The following is a 12597-nucleotide window of genomic DNA, read 5'->3' on the forward strand; positions in this document are numbered from 1 at the left end:
TTATGTATTTCCCCAGTTGTATTTTTTCTATAGGCAGATGAATGAGAAGGAGAAAAGGGGGGAGGGAAGGAGGGAGAGAAAGAGAGAGACAGAGAGAGGGAGAGAGACAGACAGAGATAAAGACAGAGATAGAGAGACAGAGATACACACATACCCAGAAACACAAAGAAAGAGAGACAAAGACACAGAGACACACACACACTCAGAAAAACACACATACTGACAGAGATAGAGAGGCCGAGGCAGAAAAACACAGAGAGACAGAGAGACAGAGAGACAGAGAGAGAGAGACAGAGAGAGAGAGAGAGAGAGAGAGAGAGAGAGAGAGAGAGAGAGACAGAGAGAGACAGAGAGAGACAGAGAAAGAAAATGAAGGAAAAGGAAAGGGGAGGAGAGGAGAAAAATGGAACACTTCAGATAGATTCTCAATCCTTTATAGCAAACAATGCAGTAAAGATCAGTTTATTTTTATCTGGAGACAAGACCTATTACGTAAGAACATACAACAAATAAAGTTTAGAGAGAACAAGAAACTTCTGCAAATAAATGATGCCAGTACACCAAGCAATAATAAGACAGACATTCACCAAGTTCTAGAGACAGAAACATTTAGGAAAACTGCAAACTTCTGTCCAAGCAGAATATTCCTTTTTTGAATGACTCATATCCTTGTGTCACCCTTCTTTTGCCATCTTCTGGCTTCTGGTACTGGCCTGTGGCTTCAAAAGTTTACTACCATCTTTCTTGTTCAAGAAGCTTCTTCTTCTGATTCTTCAGTCACTCCTTCCAGCTGTGAAAGAATTATACTTCTCATCAGCCTCCTAATAGATAAGGAACTATTCAGACATTTTCTTTTGATTTCCTAAATGGCAGCATTTCCCAGGGTGCTACTCTTCATGGGGATCCTAGTCTGGAGGGTACATATTGGACTAGGAGAAGCAAGCACAAAAAAGAGGGGTAAGGTCAATTAAAGGACTTAGAGGCAGTCTTAGAAATTGAGCAAAGCAATGCTCTGTAACAAGGAAAGAGAAGGTAGGGTTTTGAAGTAGAGGATGAAGGACTACATGGAAAAAGGGCATTGGAATCAAGGGGATCTGGGTCATGCATAAGAGAAATTGGTCATTTATCCATTGGCCTGGGATAATATCCAATATTTTCTGTACTTTTCTATAAAGAAACAAAAACTCAGAAGGACAGTGACCTGTTGCTTTTGAAAATTCAACCTAGTAGTTTAGTATTACAGGAATTTTTCCAGCCTATCCTCTGGAGTTGGCCTTTATGGGATAGAGGGGTAGGGAAGATTCACGTAGTAATAAATCAAATGCAAGAAAGAGGACATAAGAGCAGAAGAATATTTTTAATCCTTTTATGTGACACAAACAGCAAGAGCTTCTACCTTTTCCAACTCTGTTCTTTCGAAGGGCTGGCATGTGAAAGAATGACAGGGATGGACTAGTAATTATCATAAAAGAGCCAGCATTGTTTATGGAATCAGAGTACCACATTTCAAAGAGATCATAGTCAAATCTCCCCATTTTACAGGTATGAAAACTGAGACTCTGAGGAGTTAAATGACTTTCTCAAGATTATATAGGTAGTATCAGAGTATAGTATATCAGAGATGAGATTCAAACACAAGTTCTCTGACTAATACCAAGGCTCTTTCCACAGTGTCATGTTGCCTGTAACTGCTTATCCTGAAGGTTCAATTTTGAGCTTTTAGATAAAGGAAGAAGAAAATATTAAAAATGAATTATTAAATGGGGTAGGGAAGGGTCAGAGAATAGTGCTTTGAGAGTTTCTTTTTTACTGGAATTTTTATTTATTTTTATTATAAGTTTTCAGTGCTCCTTGAAACAATGTGCAGCACAAAAAGAAACCAGCATTTAATTTTGGCTTGGGCCACTGGTTTGGTCTGAATATTCAGTATTTAACTATTTGGTTTTATAGCTGAAAACCACAATAATAATAGCAGAAATAATACTGATAGCATTTATTAATTTTTAAAAGTTTTTCCCCTTTAAACTGAAAACTATCTTTGTTGTAGAAGAAATCCCTTCCTTGTCTTCCTTCATTTCCCCTTCGTCTTCCTCCATAATGAAATTTTTATAGTTAGCTCTCAATTATCTTCTGATACCTCTTCTTTTACCCCCCACCCACCCATTTTGCTTGAGGTCTTTTCTTGAGGGATCCTCATTTCACTGGCCCCAGATTGCCTGGCATGTGGCTTACAGAATCCTCTCTGTGAATGTTAGCAGATGCTTATCGGAGCATGTCAACAAATTTGCTTAGACATTTGCAAATGTCCAGGTTGTTTTCTCCCCTCAAATTTCCCTTTGCACTGATGGAATGAAAGAGAGGGAGGGAGAAATTCCACGGTAACAAAGGCAAATCCCTGCGGTCTCATCATTACCTCTCCATTGGCCCATTGGGAACATTTTAGCCATCTCAAATCCATTACCAAGCTGGAATCCTTCCAAGATTGCTAACAGCTTGAACCATTGGCAATAGACTACATGGTAAGAGAAGCAGGGGTGAGAGATGGAAAAAAAAAACATTTATCTATGCAGAGTTTTGGGGGTGTCTATTGTTTTCTCCCTTAGTTTCTTCACTCCTTCCATCTCTCTGGTGGTGGGAGGGACTTAACAAGTGGGGACAGAACACTAGATTTGTATTTAGAGAAGATAGATTCAAATTCTGGTTCTTATGGTTATTCCTTGTATAATCTTAAACAAGTTTCTTCATTTCTCAGGGCCTCAATTTTGTCTTCTATAAGTGAAAAAACATTTATTAGTCACCTACTATATACCAGGCACCGTGTTGTATTTTACAATTTTTTTTCATTTAATCCTCACAACAATGCTGGGAGATAGATGCAATTATAATCCTCATTTTACAGTTATAGGAATTGGGGTAAACATAAAATTATAAGATCATAGGGTTATTTTTTTTAGAGCTAGAAGGCATTTGAAAGTTCATTGAGTCTATCCTCTTTATTTAGAGATGAGGATATAGAGAGCCAGAGAAGTTAAATACATTGTTGCAGACAACACAGATACACAAAGGATGTGAGCCAACTTCTTCTGATTCCAAATGCAGCCCATTTTCCATTGTAACATGCTACCTGTCTATTATTTCTACAATTCAAACATAGAGCTCAAGAGCCATTTCATTGACCTTAGAAAATTGCAGTTTTTGGATTGGGCTTCAGCCATCTCTGCCATTTAAATTTAATTCTTGGGAACTGATTGACCAGGAAATAGATTTAGAAACAAATGAAAGGAAATGTGTTGGACTCTTGGCTGGCATTTCCACCTGAGAATAGTAGCAATTTATTAGATAACTAAGCATTGAATGAACAAGTCACTACCATTTTTTTCTTGATGTTGTTCTCACTTCCTTCCACCTCATCATCTCAGAGTTTAAACTGGTAATTGAATAAAATTCATCTACAGTTCAGCCTCCAGTTTACTTGTTCTTTTGGTCAATAGAAGGATAAATTTCTTTAAAGATATTATCTTGCCAGTATAATTAATAACCATAATAGGTCTCCAATAATCTAAAGATAAATCTGCAACAGCTGAGTTGTTTGGGGTCATAATTTAGATACAATGGCAGAGCTCTGGGAAAGCTTCCATAACATATTTTTATCCTTATAGCCTATCTCTGAGAGTCAGTGTTAGCCAACCCTCTCTTCTGAAGAAAAATTCCTCTCCATATTTGAAATGAAAAAAAAAAAAGACAAATGAACAAACAAAACTCCAATAACTTTTACTTGTAACATCTTTTTATTGGTTGTCTTAATGATAAACTTTAGATATCTTAGGGCATGTTAAAGCTTAATCTTCAGCAAGATCAATATACTTCAGAGGTAATACCCCACTAACATTCATCATTTTTGTTGGAGAAGCCATGGAGTTTAGTGGAAAAGAGGTAGAAAGCTAGTGATCAAGTTTGAGCTCCTCCCCTGACAAAATATAGCTAAAGGCTCAATATTTTTCCTGTCTAAATTAGAGAGGGTAGCCATTATCACTTCTATCTCATGGAATACCTATTGAGTAAAACTAAAACATTAGATGAAAAATCATATTTAAAATCAGAAAAATATATAAATTCAAGTTATGAAACCATTTTCTAAAAAAGAAAACAAAAGCAAGTTAAATGATTTGCTATGAACTGAAATTAGAATTCAAATATTCTAGACCATGGTATAATTTACAATTTCTGATACAATAATCAATATTTATGCTGACATCTCTTCTTCATACTCATCTTTAGTCCTAGGCATGTTTAGATAACCTCTTGTGGAGCTCAAATAACCTCCATTTCCAGCCTCTTTGGACACTATTTTCCTTCCTGTCCTCTGAGATACAGTCAAATGGCCATCTTTTTTTCCCTTACACATGATACTATATTTCCCAAGTTTGCCTTTGTTCTTTTATTTTTAAAATCATTTTTAATGGGCACTTGTGATTAAATGACTTGCCCAAAGTCACACAGGTAGTGTGAGGCTGGAGTTGAACTCGTGTCCTCCTGACTTCAGGGCTGGTGTTTTAATCACTGTGCTATTTAGGTGCCTCTATGCCTTTGTTCTTGTTGCTTTTCTATTCTTGGAATATTCTCCTTGCTGACCTAATCCTCAAAGAATCCCCTTTCTCCCTTCAAGACATAGTTTAAGCATTATTTTCTGAAGCCTTTTCTGATTCCCTCACATACTAGTACATCCTAATGACACTATATTTAACTATTTTGTTTATAATTATATTTATTTTCTTTATATTTTTAGATATGTTTAGTTATATCTTTATTGCTCACCATTTGAATTCATTCACTGTATTTGTATACCTATAGGGCATCAAGGTAATGCAGTGGCATAGAGTGCTGGGCCTGGAGACAGGAAAATTCAACTTTCTTGAGTTTGAATCTGGTCTTAAACATTTACTAGCTGTGTAACCCTAGGAAAGTCACTTAATTCCATTTATCTCAGTTTCCTCATTATAAAATAACCTTGAGAAAGAAATGGCAAACCACTTTGCCAAGAAAAATCCAAATGGTGTCATGAAGAATTTGATATGATTGAACAACAAAATTTGTATACCCAGCACTTCAGGTGTTGCTTGACAGTATTAGTAAGTGCTTAATCAATATTAGTTGATTGATCAACAATTAGTAATGTAGGTTGAACATACTCCCTAGCCATAAATATATTTATAATGTTGGAAGATTTGCATTTGACTCAGGGGATTAGAATACATGAAGTGTTTCATCAGCCTCACTAGGAATCTAGTAGGAACTTGGCTTTCCATTTATTCCATGTATCCTAGTAGCAGACTCCTTAGGATATCTTAGGAGGTTAGGTTAATTTTTCACTTGATTAGGTAAGGATCTCTACTGATGGCCTCCACAGATGACTCATTGTGACATAGGAATCACATTTGGGTTCTTAAAACTATACTGAGAGGAAAAACTCTCTCTAATATACTGAGAGAAAAAGCTCTCACTAGTGTAAAAAGTCTTGGAATATTTTTTCAGCATTAGATGGTCTCTCTTTTGTTTGAGGACTAGTTTAGCTACATTTAGAGTAGTTTGTCACCAGGTTAGCCACAGGATGAGGAATTTTTGAAGGGTCACAAAATACTTGAAGGATATTTTCTGAGATTGACAGGGCTATGATATGTACCAGTGAAGTCAGTTAACACATCAGTGTATAGTTAGTTTGATTTCGTTGATATTTTGAAGATCAATGTTCCAGTTGACCTAATACTAATGGGTTTGGAGAAGCCTATTTTAATGAAATACTTTGGATTTATCTGTATTAGTTATATTTACTTGAATACACTAGGTCTATTAGATGAAGAAAATGCTAAAATCAGGCTGCTTATCACAAAAATGTGGATTGTGAAAGTAATGTCAGTAGGCAAAAGAAAAAAATTGAGGGAGGCATGGGGATATCCAGGGTTAGGGAAATAGACAATGGTTAGATGACCCAGCAGGTAGCAGAAAATGGTGGCAAGGGTATTGGAAATTTACAATAAATGTAACTTTAGACATAAGATAGGACTGTCATTAGGTGTACACGGTTGTTACTAGATTTCAGAGGCAAGACTAGAGAAGAATATAAACTCCTGAGTCTGGCACCATGCCTGGCACCTAATTTCAACTCTGGTTAGGATAAGAAAGCTGTTGCTCTAGAGTTAGAATGGACATTGGAAATTATGTAATCCAACTCATTCATTTTATAGGTAAGTAAACTGAGGTATAGAGAAAAGTGACTTGCCTAAGGTTGTATGTCAGAGCTAGTATCCAACTTAGATGCTATATTATTCTTTTAAATATAGTCAAGTGGAACATCTAGATGGGGCAGAGTCTAGATCACTGGTCCTGAATTAGAAGGCTTTGAGTTCAAATCTGACCTCTGACACTAGCTGTGTGATCCTGGTCAAGTCAATAATACACACATACATAACTAGATGTAGTCAATTATTGAACATTTATTAGCCACATACTATGTGCCAGGCATTGTGCCCTATGTCTTACTCTATAATGTCTCCCCAGTAGCACTTAATTAGTGATTGTTGAACTAAATTGAAATATATTTGGAAAGATGGGGATGTGACAAGGCAGAAGGAATTAATGAAGAAGCAAAATAACGTGAAGGGAGAGGAAGAGGAATCAGGCCTGGCAACTAGGAAAAAGGCAAATGCCCAGTAATTGAAAATGAGATAAAAGGTCAGAAGCTGATGCTGAGATGAGCTGTACCACCTGGATTGTTTTAATGTCAGGGGTCTGCTGGGAGCCCACTCAAATTGACTCCAGGGAACCCACTGTTCATTTTTCAGTGTAAATACCTCTGAAATCAGCAAGTGCTATAAATTAGTACTTGATTTATTTTTGATTTTCTAGACTTTAAAAAGTGCTGAAGAATATGATAAAAATGCAAATTCAACTTTAAAGTGTGTCCTACATACATTCTTTATCCCCACCTCTTACTTGAGAGTCAGTTGTTAAATATTAATAGGCACACCCCTACTTATTATCAATTTGGATTGGGTTGAACACAAATGTGAAGTTAAGTCTGAAGGTTAGCAATTGACAAATCAATCATTATTGTTTTGGAAAACAAAAGGGCAAGTTGATCTAGGATAAGAGATGATCCCCATTGACCTTTGGGAGTGGAGAAGGAGCAGGCGAAGAACAATAAATGGTTCCAGAATCTTAGTTCCCTGGAATCCTCATAGTTCAAATCTGGTCATCAGGCATTTCATTATTTCAGTGGTGTGTGAAGTTGAACATATTAATATATTCAGTCTTTCTGACGTTCATAGATATCAGCCACCAAAGAGGGAGAAAATCAAGAAGAATGGGAATCAGTGGACTAGAAATCCAGTCAAGCTGAATGAGTCTTAAATGAACATGACAGAGCAAAATTATCTGAGAAGCTTTGATACACTTATTTGCCTTGGAGGCAACCACTATCATTTTAGTCAAAGTAACAACTTCTATACATTAGCCTTTTCTCTTGTCAGTTCATCTTCATCAGGCCTTTCTTTATTCTCCTATTCCCAGTCCCCATGGATATTGCATTTTCATGCCCATCTACTTTCAAATTATTTTATGTGTTCATTTTATAGACTTTTTTTATATTGCCTTACATGTATACATAATATCTCCCATGACCAATTTTAAACTTCATGAGCTGTTTCTTTTTATTCTCTATATCCCCACTTCCTAGCATGGTGCTGATTATACATTACGTACTTATTAAATGCTTATTGATTAAGCAAATGTCTATCATTATAGGAATAGATTTTCATGTGAATCTTCCATCTAAGAGACTGTTCAAGTGTTCTTAACAGGCCATAGAAGACAACTTGCCTTATTTATTTATTTATTTATTTTTGCTTTGCTGAGCTATTGCAAAGTCCCTCTAATCTTCAAGACTCTGAAATTTTATTTGCTTCCAGAACCTCATATTTGGTGAAGACTTATGTTTTATATATCCTTATAATTATAAAAAAATTCTGTCAAAGATCTTAACTACATACATGCTAGAAGCAAAAAAATAAAAAATGGAAATCACTACACTAAATTAATGACTAATCCCAAGCTCTTCAATTTTAAACAGAAATTGTATTATCTTTTTTTTTTATTAAACTGGCTCACCCATGCAGCATCTTTTAAAAAATTTGCATTGCAAAGCATCATAAATCTATTTTTTATTAATTTTATAGCACAAGTCATAGCATTGGAATCTAGGCACTTAGATAACTGCTGCAGAAGTATGTTTTTAAATAACTTTCTTACTTAAGGGTCTAAAACAAATACATTGCAAGGAATAACTATAAAACATTCATGCACAAGAGATGATCTCATCAATCAATATATTTTTGTTGAGCCCTGACTATATTAAAAATATAGCTCTGTGCTAGATGTTGTAGGGGAGAGGAATATAAAAAAAATCAAACCCCAATTCTTACTCTCAGAGAAATAATTAAGCTGAAAGAAATTAAGTAATAACTTGTATGGGACCAGTTATGAGTTCACAAGGAGTTCAGAGATACAGAGGGGTCAGTATTAGCTTAAATAGTTAAATTTGTACAGTATTTTAAGATTTTCAAAGCATTTGGGCCATTTGATCTCATTCTATCTCATAATAACCCTGTAACGTAGGAGCTATCATTATCCATTTTACAGATGAAGAAGCTGAAGCTGAAAGAGGTTAAGAAGCTGACCTACATCCACATAGCTGGGAAATTCTCAAGATTAGAACTAAGTACTTCTGAATTTAAATATAGCTCACTATGAGTCTATCTTACTGTGTCATGAGAAACCTTGAACTGTGTCTTCTAAGATAGTTAGAATTAGGAGAGGTGAAGGGGAGGTAACAGACCCAATGAGAAAACAGAGGAGGCCTTTAGCAGAGCCTCATCAACTGGAAAATAAACCTACACAAGATACTCTGATAAGTCTAATGTTACTGGACTGGCCACATGTGCCAGGTGTTGTGTTAAATACTGGAGTATTTGAAGTCCTAAGTTCCCTTTATGTTTTTCGTGAGGTTGATATAACATTTCATGGATGCCAGCTTCCTTTAATCAGTTGCATCTCTCCCAATACCATAGATGAAGTCATGGCCAGAGGGTGAGCTGGGTATATTGGCAGACCTTATAGCATGCATTATCATTAGGCTTTCACTTCTTATGTGCTTAATAAATGCTAGCTGACTGACAACTGAATGTAGATAAATATGATGAGGAAACATCAAAGTAGACATTGATAAGAGGGTAGAAAAGTGCTACCATGGACCAATGGACTGGTCATCAATCAGGCTCCAGCCACCTTGAACAGAACCTTTGCATGAAGGTCATGGTATTGGAACTCTGTTCTCAGGTCTTGTCTTGTCTTCCATTAGAAACATAATAGTGTGGTAACTTGAGTTTATATGTTTGTCCAGTTTCCAGCTAACCAGATGTAGTAGTAGGTGTTTTAATCTGTCATTTTAATTTTTTTCCCACAGGCTCCACGAGGTAAGGAAGGCAGACATTACCACTTTACATTTGAAGAAAACTGAATTCTTAGACAACATGCTCATTATTTGATAAACTAGATTTTGAACTCAGTCTTTTTTTCTCTCCTTAGCCAGGAATCTGAGGCTTTTGACACTGTTCACCCCTCCTTCTACTATGCACTTTCCTCAGTACTTTTTTCCTGACACTCTTTTTCCCTAAGTTTTCTTCTATCTATATAGAATCTCCTTTTCATTCTTTTCCTAGAGTGCTGTTTTTATTCCCTTTTTAAAATCCTCAAATGTGCTTCAGGGGCTTCATGGGCTGTCTTGTCTTGTCTTGTCTTGTTTTGTCTCCCTTCCCTTGATCTTTCTTCTTCTCCTCTTCCTCTTCCTATTTCTCTCTCCCTGACTCTCATGATTTTGGATCAAATGTCACAATGCTTGTTATACACACTTAGGCAATATGCTCATTATTTGATAAACTAGATTTTGAACTCAGTCTTTTTTTCTCTTCTTAGCCAGGAATCTGAGGCTTTTGACACTGTTCACCCCTCCTTCTACTATGCACTCTCTCTCCTCCCTACTTTTTTCCTGACACTCTTTTTCCCTAAGTTTTCTTCTATCTATATAGAATCTCCTTTTCATTCTTTTCCTAGACTTTTGTTTTTATTCCCTTTTTAAAATCCTCAAATCTGCTTCAGGATCTTCATGGGCTGTCTTGTCTTGTTTTGTCCCCCTTCCCTTGATCTTTCTTCCTCTCCTCTTCCTCTTCCTATTTCTCTCTCCCTGACTCTCATGATTTTGGATCCAATGTCACAATGCTTGTTATACATACTGAGACACATTTCATTTAATTCATTTTATAATTTATTTACCTAAGGGTTCTACATTCATAGAGCTAGAGTTGCAAGGATTTTCAAAAGTCTGGGTAATTTATCCAAGGTCACCCAAGTAGTCAGTTGCTAATTCTTTTTGCTAATCCCTGCCATATGGCTATCATCATTACTACTGTTATTTTGGCTATGAGTTTGATTAAGGTAATCATCATAGATCTCTTCCCCTGAATAGAACTCATTATCTTGCCTGCATCACCTCATTTCTTAATATATTTGTATCTCTTATTTCTATCTCCACACTCTTCTATTTCTATCTTTATTTTTTTCCCTTAGAAAACAACATCTTTCCCCACACCTTGATTTTCAGTTTCAGAACCAATCTTTATTATTTCTTCTCCCTTGTCCCTCAGAAATAATAAGTTGTCAAGTTTTATTGATTCTAACTCCTCTGTATCTTTCATATCCATCTTCTTCTCTTTACTCACACCATAATTATCATAGTCCAGACTCTCAATACCTTTCTCCCAGACTATTGCAGTGGATGCCTAATTGCTTCTTGTCTCTTCTCTGATTCATCCACCATAATCTGCTATTGATATTCCTAAAGCATAGCTTTCACATCTTTTCCTTATACATGAAACTTCGATATTTCCTCTTTTGTCTCTTGGATAAATGAACAAAATTCCCCTGTTTAATTTTTAAAGTCTTTACAACTTGACTCTGATGTAATTTTCCAGGTTTATTGGACATTACTCTTTTCACATATTGTACATTTCTGCTGAACTCTATTCATGTGCCATAGTAACTCCACACTTTTGAGCAGTCTGTTTCTCACGTCCTGAAGAATTCTTTCTCCTTACTTCTGCCTCATAAAATCCCTACGTTTTGTCAAGATTCAGTTTTTGTCATTTTTATCAAGTGCCATCTTCTATAGGAAGTGTATCTTGAACTCCAGTTCTTAGTAACATTCCCACCCGAAATAAATGCTTAATCAAGTTTGGTTGAATGAATAAATATAATTTCTTCTACTAGGTTAAAAGTTTTTGGAGGATAGGAAACAAATCTTATTTACTTTGCACTTAACATATTTGCAAAGAGTAAGTGCTAAGTCATATATTTAGATGAATGATGGGAGGCAAGGTAGTACCTTGGGAAGAATCCTTGAGTTTGTCTTACCTATGTGACTTTAGCAAAGTTACTTAACTGTTCCAGGTTTCTCTTGATTTCTTTATCTGTAAAATAAGAGTTGAACCAATGAGTCTCCAGTTGCCTTCTATTCCTCCAAGGTACAATGAATAGGGTATTTATGAGTCATAATTGCTTTAAGCATAAAGGATAAAAAACTGCCTGCAAAATCAGAAAAACCTTGAGTTGAATCCTGCCTCTGACCTCTCCTGGTTCTGTGACTCTGGGCAAATTTCTGGTTCTGTGACTCTGGGCAATTTTCTTAACATCTTAGTACACTAGGCAACTATCTAAAGACTTTAAGTTGTAGAACTGTTGCAAATCTGCATTTGTGGGAGTTTTTTATACTAATAAAATCACAACACCCATAGAAAGTGACTTTTACCTCTCCTGAGCATCATATTCACTGCCATTAGGGCTATTTCAGTGCCCCTCATTGCATTTTAGGCAGCTGCCACGTACCCTTGGGTGCTCTTTGTTCCTGGAATTTTGGAGTATGAATCCAGTCTAATTAAGGCTTGATGAGGCACTTGATTAACTTTCTATAGAGAGTAAGCTAGTGTCTGCCCTGGAATAAGAATTTACTATTAGCCAGTAAAATAACTGGATGAGGTGTCTAGGGAGAAACTAGAATATCAGAAAAAAATGGACCTATTAATGTCAGAAAAAGAAGTAATGGAAAAAAGCTAAAACTTCCTTCCTTCCTTCCTTCCTTCCTTCCTTCCTTCCTTCCTTCCTTCCTTCCTTCCTTCCTTCCTTCCCTCCTTCCTTCCTTTCTTTCTTTCTTCCTTTCTTCCTTTCTTTCTTTCTTCCTTTTTTTTTTTTTTTTTTTTTTTTTTTTGCTGAGGCACTTGGGGTTAAGTGACTTGCCCAGAGTCACATAGCTAGGAAGTGTTAAGTGTCTGAAGTCAGATTTGAAAATGTCTTTTTTTTTAAAAAAAAAAAACAATTAATTTTAAAAAACTAGAAAAAGAAAAACACTGTTTCAAGCACAACAGAACATTAGAGAATTCAAAATATAAAGCAATACATTTTTATTTCAAGAAAGTCTACACAAATATCACACAT

At 35.9% G+C, this 12597-nt stretch overlaps 1 long non-coding RNA gene across 1 annotated transcript; it reads right to left on the reverse strand.

Moving 5' to 3' along the window:
- Window positions 1-445: 445 nt before the first annotated feature.
- On the reverse strand, window positions 446-12230 carry LOC116423235. The gene is made up of 2 exons (XR_004233757.1): window positions 11521-12230; window positions 446-790 (listed from the first exon to the last, which is right to left on the reverse strand). It is a non-coding gene; the product is annotated as an uncharacterized LOC116423235 (long non-coding RNA).
- Between the last annotated feature and the right edge of the window lie 367 nt (window positions 12231-12597).

This window comes from Sarcophilus harrisii, chromosome 1 (genome assembly GCF_902635505.1).
Source record: "Sarcophilus harrisii chromosome 1, mSarHar1.11, whole genome shotgun sequence".
In the NCBI taxonomy this organism is placed as follows: Eukaryota; Metazoa; Chordata; class Mammalia; order Dasyuromorphia; family Dasyuridae; genus Sarcophilus; species Sarcophilus harrisii.